Source organism: Lissotriton helveticus, chromosome 10 (assembly GCF_964261635.1).
Source record: "Lissotriton helveticus chromosome 10, aLisHel1.1, whole genome shotgun sequence".
NCBI lineage: Eukaryota > Metazoa > Chordata > Amphibia > Caudata > Salamandridae > Lissotriton > Lissotriton helveticus.
Window position 1 is genome coordinate 513,126,136 of NC_136071.1, and position 12,678 is coordinate 513,138,813.

Here is a 12,678-nt window from a genome sequence, read left to right on the forward strand (position 1 = left end):
TGTCGACTCGTACTCGAAGTTCCCAATTGTGGAAGTCCTGTCATCTACGGCCTTCCCACAGGTGAAGACAGCCCTGGACCGCACCTTTGCGCTGATGGGCCTCCCTGCAGAAGTTAAGTCTGACAACGGCCCCCCTTTTCAGGGAAGGGAGTTCCAAGGATACCTAGAGGACCTCGCCATCCGACACAGGAGGATCACCCCCCTGTGGCCCCAGGCCAATGGGGAAGTGGAAAGACTCATGTGGACCCTCAATCACGCCCTGCGCATTGCTGTGGACAATGGAGAAAACCCGGACACTGCCCTTGCCCAGTTCTTAGGGGCATATCGCCAAACACCTCACAGCACCACGAAGTGTACGCCAGCCCATCTGTTGTTCAAGCGAGCCCCGAGAGACGTTATACCGGCGGGTCCGGAATGGGCCCCAGAACCTAGGAATGAGAAAGCCGTTCAAGCAAGAAGAGAAACGACCAATCGGAAGGCGAGCGAAGCGCGCCATGCCAAGCTGACGTCGTTTGTCATAGGAGACTCGGTGGTGATCAAAGATCGGCACCCCGGGTGGAAATTCAGAACAACTTATGAGCCTGAGGTCTGGATCGTAGAAGAGATCAAGGGAACGATGGTGACGGCCCGAAGAGGAAATCAAAGAGTCACCAGGAATGTATCTAGCTTCAAGAGAGCTGCTGGTCCTGGATCAGGTGCTTGGAGCGAGGTCCACCCTTGCAAGACACCGTCGAGGGACCTGGCCGCATCGCCCCCAGCCCGGAGTCCTGAGATAGAGGAAAGTGAGGCGGAGAACCCTATGGTTGAGGATCAGTTGAGAACACCCTGCATGTCCCCGGACCGTGATGAGGCCACTGAACGCCACTGTGAGGTGCCGGCGTCTCCGAGCCGCCGCCACCCAGGGTACCATCTACGGCCCAATCCGGAGCCTAGTCAGAGACTCAGAGACTTTATGTGTACCTCCCCATAAAAGGAACTTTGATCCTGGCACCAGCTAAAATAAAGAAGGGATGTAGAGTGCCACCTGGGCGCTCCTCTACTTTGTAGCGAACACCCCACGCATCCCCACACCGCTCGGGGCGGGCTCGCACCGAGGGTATAAATAAACCTGCGGGAGACCGCTCGGGGTCTTCCCGCCTACACCCAGTACTACTGTGTGGCGTCCAATTTGTGTAATAATCATCGGGCCTGCTCGCAGCCGAGCAGCCCTCCACACATGCCTAATCAGTAATTTGGTGCAATGGCGTAAATTGGCCACTACCTAAAAGACTAGAATGACCGACATGTTCTGCTGTGACTGAAACTCCTTCCACCTGACTGGAACTATCCTTTATTTGTATAGTAGTTCCAGGAATAGTATCGTCCATGGCACAGAGCTCACCTTTGGCTGCAACGTAAATCACGTTTCAATCGGTAATTGTTGTGCTATTTTTGTTTATAATCAATTGCAGGTACTCATTAAAATTTCAGATTTCTGACACTTAGGAGTGGACACAAATCCTTCTATTTTTTTCTTATCGTCGGCCGGCAACAAAACTATTTTCTGTTAATTAATTGTTTTGTACAGTCCATCCCTGAGGCCGCCTAAATAAGCAAGCACAATGATATGTTCCAGCTCTAAGGAACGTATTGTCTTGTTATGTCCTCATATTGGGTATATAGCAGGGCAGGAGCATTTGCGTGACAAGTACCAATGCATATTAGAAGTTGAGTGTAGCCATGCTCTCCGCGGTGTTAAAGGGCTATTCACTCCTTCCTCCTATGTCCGATGTCCCATTGCATATATGCACGTATGAATTTAAAGGGGTAGTGGCTTGTATAGCATAGTCACAAGCTACATATTACTTCCCTTTAGTAATTAAAGAAGAATTAATCTGGGTAGTATTCACGTGGGGCACAGTTTTAGTTCTGACGTGTGTGTATGTATAAATATTTAGATATTTCAAAAAGATTTATACCATAACAATGTTATGTTATGTTATGTTATTAAGCTTTTGTATAGCGTACAGCTACTCACAAGGAGTGTCCCGACGCTTTCCACCATCAACTCATAATGAAATAACACAACACAGCTAAAAGCAGACAACAGAACAAAGCAAAAACAGTAAGCAGTTAAAACAGACTAGGAGTTAAAAAGCCAGGTCTTCAGGCCCCTCCTAAACTGGAGCAGGTTGGCAGTACTCCGAAGAGAAAATGGAAGCAGATTCCAAAGCTGGGGGGCTCTGCAGCCAAAAGACCGCCCTCCCGCACGAGTGTGCGTAATCCTGTTGTATTGCTTCGAATAAATGATTTATGCTTTCGAATTTAAAAAAAAGTGTAAAAATAATAGACTAATTTAATTTGTTCTGACTTTGTGGTGACATACCAGCTGTTGGGAGGGGAAAGTCCCCTGCTTGATGAACTGAAATGTACCCCTGCCTCGAGTTCCTGGCTGCATGTGAAGCTGGTACCCTGGCTATTGTTTTGGCCTAAGGGGGTCAACTAATCAAGCATGTGCACGGAGGCCTAGACCTGTTGGTGGAAATACGTGGTGCAGGACCTTTTTTGTGACCTGAGTGGGTGTTTGTTCCAAGTGTGCCTTCATTGAGGTAGATTACAATCCCTGACCTGTATGTAGCACATAAAGCGGCTGTGGCAGTATACCATGTTGCAGTCAGCCGTGGGTGCGATGATAGTGCTGTTGCTGAGGAACTACATCAGCACAGAGGGGAGAGCAAGTTCTCCTCCCAGGGGCCACCCCTGCTGCAAGTCCTCGCCATGAGAAGATTCAGCCATGAGACTGAAGCAAACTTTCGATAAGTGCTGGCCTGCAGCCGCCTGGGAAGACTGCTGCCATGACCCTCCCCGACCTCAAACCTTCTAGCTGTGGTGTCTGTCGAAGAACCTTTTACTGCCCTGCAGTGAGGAGTCTGCACTTTGGAGGAGGAAGGTGTTGCTACTTCCACAGACCACTCAGGATAGCCAAAGCAGTGGCAGGTAAAACGCAGGGCTTATTAGCTTACTCCCAGTGCTGACCAGACATAAATACGTGGGCCAATCTGCGGAGCCTTTTGAGTGAAGACCTAGGAATGATAAATGATTGAACTGGGCTCTAAATTAACAAGCATTTGCAATGCAATAGGTCTCGCATTCACCCAAGTTTAAGTTATGGCATTGTAAATGGCAATGCCTTTTTTATTTGTGTTTTAAAAACCAAAACATAATTCAAAGGCATTGTCATTTACAATGCCAATAGCTCAAACTCGCGTAAATGCGAGACGTATTGCATTACAAATGCTTGTAATGTAGGTCAAAATCATTGGCCAACGAAGTCTGTTTTGTCTATACCCCAGGTTTCAGATTTGTATAACCGAAACATGCAATGTCTTGTGTCCAAAGGTTAGTTTAAGAAGGGTACAATGCAGATTTACCATAATTCAATCAGCACAGCAAGCAACACATAAACATTTGCAGTACTGCCCTGTACGAAAAGTTAAAATTGCTGATGCCACCTACAGCTCTCATGCAGATAAGTCAAGATACACATATACATGTAACATTAAGAACGTTTCGCTCTTTCATTTGGCATACACGTATTACATAAAAGCGTTTGGTAGATGGTTCTTGGTTGGCATTTGAATGTCCCTATGAGCACGCCGCCTTTATGGTACCGTTGAATAGGACCATCATCTTACAGTCATGTGCTTGGTTATAACATATAACGTATACATATAACATATAGGCGTTCGGCTATTGGTTGTGGATCGACCGTCGAACACTGTGGGTGGCTCTCGCTGTTTGCTTTCTCGCTGCTATCTACAGTGGTTTGTATGGGTCAAGGAAGCTGTCCAAGGATGACCACATCTCTCTGTTGTTGTTTCTCCAGGGTGTGTGTCTTAGTGCAGTTGAGTCGGCTCCTCTTGGGTACGTCACCCAGTTCAGCCATTCTTTAAAGGTGGCCTTGGTGGTGTCTTTCCACTTGGCAAGCACTGCTTTTGTTGTACTAGTGAGGAGGAAGTCAAGAAGGTTTCTGTCTTGTTGTGAGGAAACATCTGTGTTGAGGTGTGCTGTGGTTATAGTGCTGAATTCTTGTTTAAGGGTGCAGCCTAGGACCTTGTTCATATAGTCGAACACCTTCTTCCAGAATTTTCTAACCTTGCTGCAGTGGAAGATAAGGTGGGTTAGGTCCCCCGTTTCTCTGTCACAGTTCCAGCATCGGTTATTCTCTCTTAGACCTAGCTTCGCTAGTTTAACTGGTGTCCAGTATGCTTGATGCAGCAGCCAGAATTCTGTTTGGGCTAGTACCGGTGATATTATGTTGCGTGTAGGGACCCTTCATATGGTCTGTATTTCTTGTTCTGTAAGTTTCGAGCCTATCTGTGTTTCCCAGTAGCCTGTGTTTTTGGCGTTGAGTTTTGTGGATGTTGGGCGGAGGAGTTTGTACAGCTGTGATACTTGGTGACCGGTCTTGTTTATGTTTTCCACGTATTGGAATATTGAGGGATTCAGCCTATTTAGATTTGCTTTTGTGATGGCAGATTTAATAGCCAGGAAATTGTATAGCTCTAAGTCTCAGGCCAACATCATAGTCATCCCCAAAGAAGGCAAGGACCCACAATGGCCAAAAAACTACCGGCCAATTTCACTCATAAACCTAGACTGCAAAATATATGCTAAAACCCTAGCTACAAGACTCAACAGACTGCTCCCACAGCTAATAGGAAACACACAGGTAGGATACATGATAACACGAATGTCAAGTGACAACACGAAACTCCTCTGTTAAATCATTGAGCACTGCTCGAACTCGTACAACTCGTCAGTCACAATCACGCTCGTTGCAGAAAAGGCCTTCAACAGAGTCTCCGGGCACTTCCTAGAAGAATGCATGCAGGCATAGAACCTGGGGGACAACTTCACAAAGAAGGTCATGGCCCTTTACAAAAACCCCAAAGCACAGATCGCTATCAACGGCACAACCTCGACCCCTTTCGACCTACAAAGAGGAACTAGACCAGGCTGCCCACTTTCCCCACTGTTGTTCCTACTAGCGTTCGAACCACTGATCAGAGACATCATAGCAGGTATAACAATAAACAACGCCACAGCTAAACTAGCTGCCTACGCAGATGACTTACTAATCACAACAGAAGAACCTGCCAAGTCCATACCTGACCTCATGCACACCATAGACACCTACGCATCTCACTCCAGTTACAAACTAAACAGAGAGAAGTCAGAGTGTATGCCACTAAACATACACACAACTAAAGAGGTATTGGGTAACTCAGGGCTAGCATGGCAAACAAAATCCATCAAATACCTAGGCATCAACTTCGGAGGAACCTAAAAAGCACCCTCGAACAAAACGAGAAAAATACCCTAGACAAGATAAAGGGGCTGCTTGAAAACTGGTCGCCCAAGTATATCACCTGGTGGGGAAGAATAGAAACAGTGAAAATGATGATCACCCCAATAGTTAACTACCTAGTCAGCATGCTTCCCCTAGCACTAACTAACGACTTCCACAAGAAAACAGACCAAATTCTTAACAAATTCATCTGGAGAGACAAAAAAACGAGAATAGGCCTCGCAAAACTGAGATTAAAGAAAGAACAAGGGGGCCTAAATGTCGCAGACCCTAGAACCTTCCAGAATGCCGCGGTAGCCAGGCAGGGGATGCACTGGGTGCTCCATAATCAACAATGCACTCCGACCTGGCTATTACTAGAAAAAGCCATCGTCGGCAACACCGACCCACTTACTCTCCTAACCACCTACAAAAAGCCACTAAAAGGGAACCCGATATTCAAAATAACAAAACAAGCTCTCCTCAAGGTAGACCAAAAACTAGAGAAGCATCAATTATGGGTAGCACTCTGGTCAAACCCCAAAATCAAATACAGAGGCAGACCCCTTGACATAACAACATGGAAACAAACAGGCCTCTCGCACCCAGCTCAACTGGAGGAGAAAGGCATGCCCCTCACGTTCAACAACATGAAGGAAGTAATCTTTTTCTACAGCACCATGAGAAGAGATTTAAGAGAAACCCTCCAGTACAAATTTGTATTAGCAAGCAATCACATATGGGTTAATCACATGCTATTTCAAATTTTTCATAAATTACACATATTACATGTAGAAAAAGCACAGGATTTTTCTTTTGCCATTTTATGCAACTGCTTTTTATTGTTGCTAGGATTTCACGCAAAGCCACGTTGAGCTAGGTTAGTAGATCTGCCTCTGCATGTAAATGCGTTTCCTGCCCTGATATGCCCCACTGCATTACATTAAGAGAGGGCTTGCTGCTATGCAATACAGCGCTAGCAATTTTGCTTCAAATTATCAGCGCAAAACCTCTCTTTTGTTTGAAAATTGCTCGACTTTGGTGTTTGCTCTGCTTTGTGTCGCGCTAGAGTACTCGTAAAAATAGTCAATCTGAGCCTACCATTATGAGGGTTTAAAAGTTTGGAGCCAGCGTGGTGTGCCACATTGAGGAGTTTTGCCCACAATACACATGTTGCTCTGCAGTCACGAGCCAGCATGTCACGTCAGCTGCATTGCTTTAGCCAGCAGGCAGTCTCTTCTCACGACTGCAACGTGCGCTGCTCAGGAGCCCTGAGACGGCAGCCACCTCTATCAGCTATTAAGTTTGCGCACGCGTGCACAACTTCTGTCCTCTACACGTGCGCGTTCACAGCCCCTGTCCTGTACACGCACGCTTGCACAACTCCTGTGCACGTGTCCTGTCCCCCTTCGTCCACCAAACTGACGACAATAGGTCTCGCCAAGGCGATCATCACATGTGCTGCGTCGCTAGGCGAGACTTAGAAACAGTGAGAAGGTATGACAGAACAGCACAAGCCTAATCCCATACACTGATGAGGAGTATGATAGCTAGATCCCTAACCGTAGTAAAGAGAAAGGTGATTAACGCGAATATGAAGGGAGAAAATGCCTAATTGATGGAAAAACAATACTCTGCATCCCATTTGTCATACATATTGAACTGTACAGTATTTAGTTATGCTAAGAGTAAAAAGTACTTTCATAAAGGTAATTAATGGATTTAACAATATTTTATACATATGTTGGCTAATTGAATTCTGAGCTCTTGCCCACCCTGTCTGTGACGGCTCACCCTTGCTAGTGTGAGACATTTGTGCAGAAACATTGTACTTGTCCCAGTTTGCAGAGTCCTAGTAGTACGAGCCCCAGGACACAAGTAGCAAAGGACCTCAACCACCACAGTTGTGGGCCAGTAGCACTCTTCTGCCATGTGGCCCTGAAGCCCTCCAAACTGGCTCTGGCACCAGCGTTTTATCTTTTTTTGATGTTTCCCCAGAACCTCTCAGTGATGTTATAGGACCATACTATATAGTTGCCCCTGATTCATCCCCAACCTGTACAGACATGTATGTCATTGTTGCCCTAAGGTAGTATATGACTTTATATAGGTAATTCAAAGTCCATTTGGCTTGATGTTTTTAAATCATTCACTGAAGTCTACCAATTTAAAAATGGCGTTTCGATTTGCACACATGCATTACATTTGAGGTTTGGTGAACATTGATAATTATTTCAGACGCATTTCTCAAAACTGTTCGCATCAGATTTCCCCCAACCTGACATAGACGTATAATGTAGTTGGGCCACAAGTTATTTTTAAAAATGGCCAAAGGACATAGGAACAAAACATGTTCAAGATTTATTTATATTTTGAACTTAGAAAGATGAAGGGTACTTTTAATCCGTATCAAAGTCATGGGTGCAGTACTCCTTACATTGATTACTGATATGTTTGATTACTTTCTGGTCAAATGAAATGGAAATATAGGCACTACAAGCACTAAGGTGGTACGTAGACTACTTCATTAATAATGTGAACATGGAACTAAATCTAAAGATGTTTCCATTTTTGTCTTCTCCATGTGTCTCTCTGGCTCACTGTTGGAATGGATTGTGGGTGTGTGGTGGAAGGAGCAAATGAATGCAGCGGTTGTCGGGCCCCAATTGTGTTGATTTACCTTTGTCGCTGGGCTTTTCTGCACTCGGCCCTTGACGATCAGGGTAGCTAGGCAGTGAGTTTCCAAGCTTACTCGGACATGGGGTGTGATAGAAATTCACATCTATTAACTATCATTGTCCGAGTGGTGCTTTTATCTCTAAACCACACAATGCTTCATTCTGAATTGGCGAGTACACACAATTCAAAATAGGTTTACTGGAGTATGGAGCCAGCCAGTGCTAAACCTGGACTACTTTTATATTCTTACAGGTAAGGTGATGCTGTTGCAAGAACAGTGCAAAATACAAAAACCTTCCCCAGGAGGGGGCGATGTTATGTCCTTTCATTTCTTTAGGGCTGCAGATAAAACCAAGCTGGCACAGAAAATTGTCTCTAGGCTATTCTCGTACCTGCCAAAGTGTCTACAATTGTTGATGTGGTCCCTGATATGTCTTTGCTGTACTGTAGTCTGTACCTTGAAATATTAGAGCGTGGAAATAAAGACACTTAAATATGTTGGATGGGAGCAAAGGTGTGCTTCTCCCGCTTGCTTATGCTCTTATCCACGTTCCATGAAGAGTGAGTGCTGACTTTGCTCTCGCTCCAAGGACGTCATCAGGTCCCATAGGTAGACGCTGCATGTCACATGTGCAAGGGGAGTTGGTGAAACCTTATATTAGGATCTTTCTGTTACCTAAAGCTCAAGTTCACCGCTTTAACCAAATGCTTTAAAAAGACCAATAATCATCGGTACTAAATACTGGCACTTTTTCATTTTCTCGACTTGAATATCTGAACTTGACCTCGGGCAAAGACCGCAGCCATGCTTAAGGGGCCTGACTTCACAGCATCTTCAACAGGTACTGCACTAGTTCAAGCATGCCTTTCAGTAACAATGGAAGCCTGGGCCGAGCTGGTGCAGACATAAGCCAAATGTGACCGGAGACTCTGCTGTGACAAGCTTGACGTTTGATGTCACATGCTGCTTCGCCGCGACACAAATAAAAGGCTCCACGGCTTTGACCCCCATCTCCCGGTCTCCCACCTCAACCAATCGGCCTGCAGTTTGCTATTAACCCCTTGGCCGCGGCGGTAATTCCGCCGTGGCGCTAAGGGGGAGGGGGGTTGCGCGGCGCCGCCATGCTCGTGACGGAATCACTCCGTCACGAGCCGTGGTGGCGCTGTGCTTGTGACGGAATGGTTCCGTCACGGCCCCGCCCGCCTAACAGAACCCTCAGCGCAGGCGCGAAATCAGCGCCGCACCTGTGCGGCGGCCGGGCCGCAACGGAACCATTCCGTCACCAGCACAGCCCCACCGTGGCTCTTGACGGAATGGTTCCGTCACAAGCATGCAAGGGGTTAAATGGTCTGAAGTGGGCAGAAAGGGCGAGGCGGGTAAGGTTAGGCTGCGGCAACTGCCACTCTGAGGCAGACTGTATTAGGTCGGTGCGGCTTGCCTCTGTGAGGAGACTGCAACCCTCACAATTTTATTTATTAAAAAAAAGTATTAATATTGTGCATCATTACTTTGGAAAGAAAAAGTGAATGACATTACATCATAGCTGGTTTCACATACATTGCACTATTCAGAATTAGTATATAAAAGCAATCAACAATTTCGTTTGCGTGGCATCAGCATCTTGGCACCAACCTGAGTCTGACAATCATTGCCGTATCTCCCGGAGGGTCCACCCCTCCCCGTGCTCCGGCTGTGTTTCTCTTGGTGACCCCCAGAGCGAGGGTCACCCATATTTGATGGTACTTTGGTCAAGGGGGTATCTCCGGATATGTTCAATAGTATTTCTTTTGGGTCCATTAGAATGGTACCCGTTATAACCTGAGTTATGGTGTCGGTAACCTCCTTACAGAAGGCCTGGATGGTTGGGCATTGCCATTATATATGTTAAAAGATGGCTCCTTGACCGCAGCTTCGCAGGAACAGAGGCGTGGATGTTTTCCCTATTTTGAAGAGAAGGGTATAGTAATAATATGAACGATGGAGGATTCGCAGTTGGATAAGCCTAAACCTGGATCCTATAGCTATTTCTCTCAGACCCTGTAGCGCTTCAGTCCAATCTTCAGCTTTATTTCCTAAGTTTTCTATCCATTTCTCTCGTAGGGATGTCATTACCTCAGGGGAGTTGTTCAGCAGTTTCTTATAAGTCAAAGAAATACCTTTTGTCGTTATGGGGTTTGCTATCAGTCCATCTTCCAGGGGGGAGAGGTCTGGTACCTCTTCCCCTTCTCTGATGTGTCTTCGTAATGCGTGGCCTAATTGTAAACATTTATACTGTTCTTTCTCCGATAGGTCATACTCTTGCGAGGTTGGTGAAGGTTATAATCGCCTGCCCCCTCCAAATGTCTACTAGATGTTCGATTCCTAGTGTGTTCCATTGCTGATTCCCTGTAGTCCTCTAATCTCCTTCAGAGCGTCACTGCGCCACAGGGGGGTCTTTCCTGTCGGTTTATTACCCTATGCAAGATGGCGGTTTGCCTCCCACCATGCCCTCACTACTGACTGCGTATGCTCAGGTAGGTTGGTTTCCCCCTTCTTCTGATATAGGATCTGCTCATGATTCCCCGAACCCATTGCATGTCAATCCACTCTATAGGCGGGCTCCTGCTGATCTACATATACCCAATCATTGATTACTACTAGCTGCCCTGCCCAGTAGTATAGTCAAGCGTCAGGGATTCCCAGGCCACCATAGTTTACCCCCTCTGTAATTTTGTAGTGCTGTTCTGGGGGACGCTCCCTGCCACAATAGGATCCGCACCTCGTGCTCTATCTTGCGAAACACTTACGGGCGCTCTGAATTCTATCAGACGTAAAGTAGGCAAGGGAGGGACATCGTTTTGGAGAGCGCAGCTCTTCTCATCGGGGTGAGCAGCAGCGTGTGCCAGTGAGCCACATCGTTGTGCAGTCTCTCTAACTACGGGTCAAGGTTCAATTTCAGAAATTTCTGTGGGTCTCGAGTGATAATGATCCATAATTTACTGAATCCTTCCTCCACCACAGGGCCTCACAGTCTGATGGGAGCCAGGGGGTCCCCCTCGATAATGGAAAGACCAGTGACTTAGACCAGTTAATCCTGTACCCAGAGTGGTTTCCAAATACCCCAAAGGTTTGTAGCAGCCTGCTCACAGAGCGTTATGGGTGGATGACATAAAGCAGGATATGCTCTTCCCAACCCCAGGCATAGGGATCCCGTGGATCAAGTGGTCTCCTCGTATCCATGCTGCTAGCGGCTCTAGTGCTAATGCAAAGATTAAAGGTGAGAGGGGACAGCACTGGCGCGTCCCCCTTCCCAGCTGGAATGTTCGGAAGGTGGTACAGTGTACTCGTACCTGAGCCAACGGTCTGTGATAGAAAACCTGAACCCAATAACAACATTTTGGCCCAAAACCCATCCTGGGCAGCAGAGCGAATATGTATTTCCATTGGATGCTATCAAACTCCATCGCTGCATCCAGAGCCATCAGTGCTGCTCTGTAACTCCCAATTTTCACCCAGGGTTCACCTGATTTGCTTTGCTACCTCAGTGTGTCCAGCCTGCTTGTCTGAAACTTAGAACATGGGCGGGGGGGTGGGGGTAATGTTTGTACTAGAAGCTGCAAGGGAGCAGAGGCACAGGAATGGCTGTTCCTGGTGCTGACTTCAATTGCAGACGCCGGTGTTCATGCTAGTAGGTACTATATATATATGCGCTAAACTTGCTGGTGAGACCATGTACAGAACTTCACCTCCCGCCTCCCAGAACCCTGGCTTTGAGTTCTTCCCTGATGAAACTCATGCAAGGCTGTTGGTGGTCGAGCCCCAGGATAGGAGCCAGAGGCAGAAGGGCAAGTCTCCTCTGAGTCTCCTTGGTATTTGGAGCAGTGTGGGTGATTGCTGTGAGGCCCTAAGGTCGTAGTTCCTTCCCCAGTAGGTGCTGAAAAGGCCGGCATTAGGTAGGTGTTGCTTGCTCCTAAAGGGGGTCCACATGCCGTAATCCTCCTTTTGGCTACTTCTCTCCTGGTTGAACGCGACAAAGCATGATGAGGGTACGAGGAAAGGAATGGGTTTGAAGCTCCTGAGGTTGCGAAGGCCTAATTGGGCCACAGAGATTGGCCCTTTATACACTATATTAATATTGTTTCTGTTTTGATCATAATTTTGGAAATCTTGAAATCATTCAGGAGTAAATTAAAGTTGATTAATTGTGAAGTTGCGCACTTTGTGAGATCCAGAGTAAAAGTAAGACAGTAAGAAAGTTGACATCCGGTGGTTTGCTCCAGGGTCAGGCGCAGACGATGCAGAAAACTGGCAGGAGGACGAGCCCAGGAGCAGCAGAAGTCGTCCCAGTTACAGTCTCTGTTCCCAAAGCGAAGTCCAAGGTGCTTAGACCACGGAAGATGAAGTGGTTTCAGATCTGTCCTACAATGCATCTAAGGAACTACCCACAGGTAAGCCTTTAAGTACTCTAAGGAAAAGGTTGGGGTGATTCAGAGGTCCCTCCCACGGGAGGGGCTGGACAGTGGGGAGAATACACCTATCTCCTATGTCCAGTTTCACGCCAGGGTGGGAGGCCAATGGCTCCCTAAATGGGTTCCAACTGGTGTATGCAAGGAGGGCACTAGATGAGCCCTTCAAAGCAGTCATGTGGCGCTGGCAAGGGTCCCCCCACCCTGTCCCAACACAAGAAGGC

General features: G+C 46.9%; 1 protein-coding gene across 6 annotated transcripts in view; it reads left to right on the forward strand.

Moving 5' to 3' along the window:
- Window positions 1–12,678, forward strand: part of TBC1D24 (TBC1 domain family member 24) — a 544,893-nt gene that overhangs the window by 48,649 nt on the left and 483,566 nt on the right. For 2 of the 6 annotated variants that reach the window (XM_078663019.1, XM_078663021.1), the window contains exon 2: window positions 12,269–12,436. The exons of the other annotated variants lie outside the window; for them this stretch is intronic. The gene's annotated coding sequence lies outside the window, so the exon portion shown is untranslated. The remainder of the gene's footprint in view (window positions 1–12,268; window positions 12,437–12,678) is intronic. 6 annotated transcript variants of the gene reach the window in all.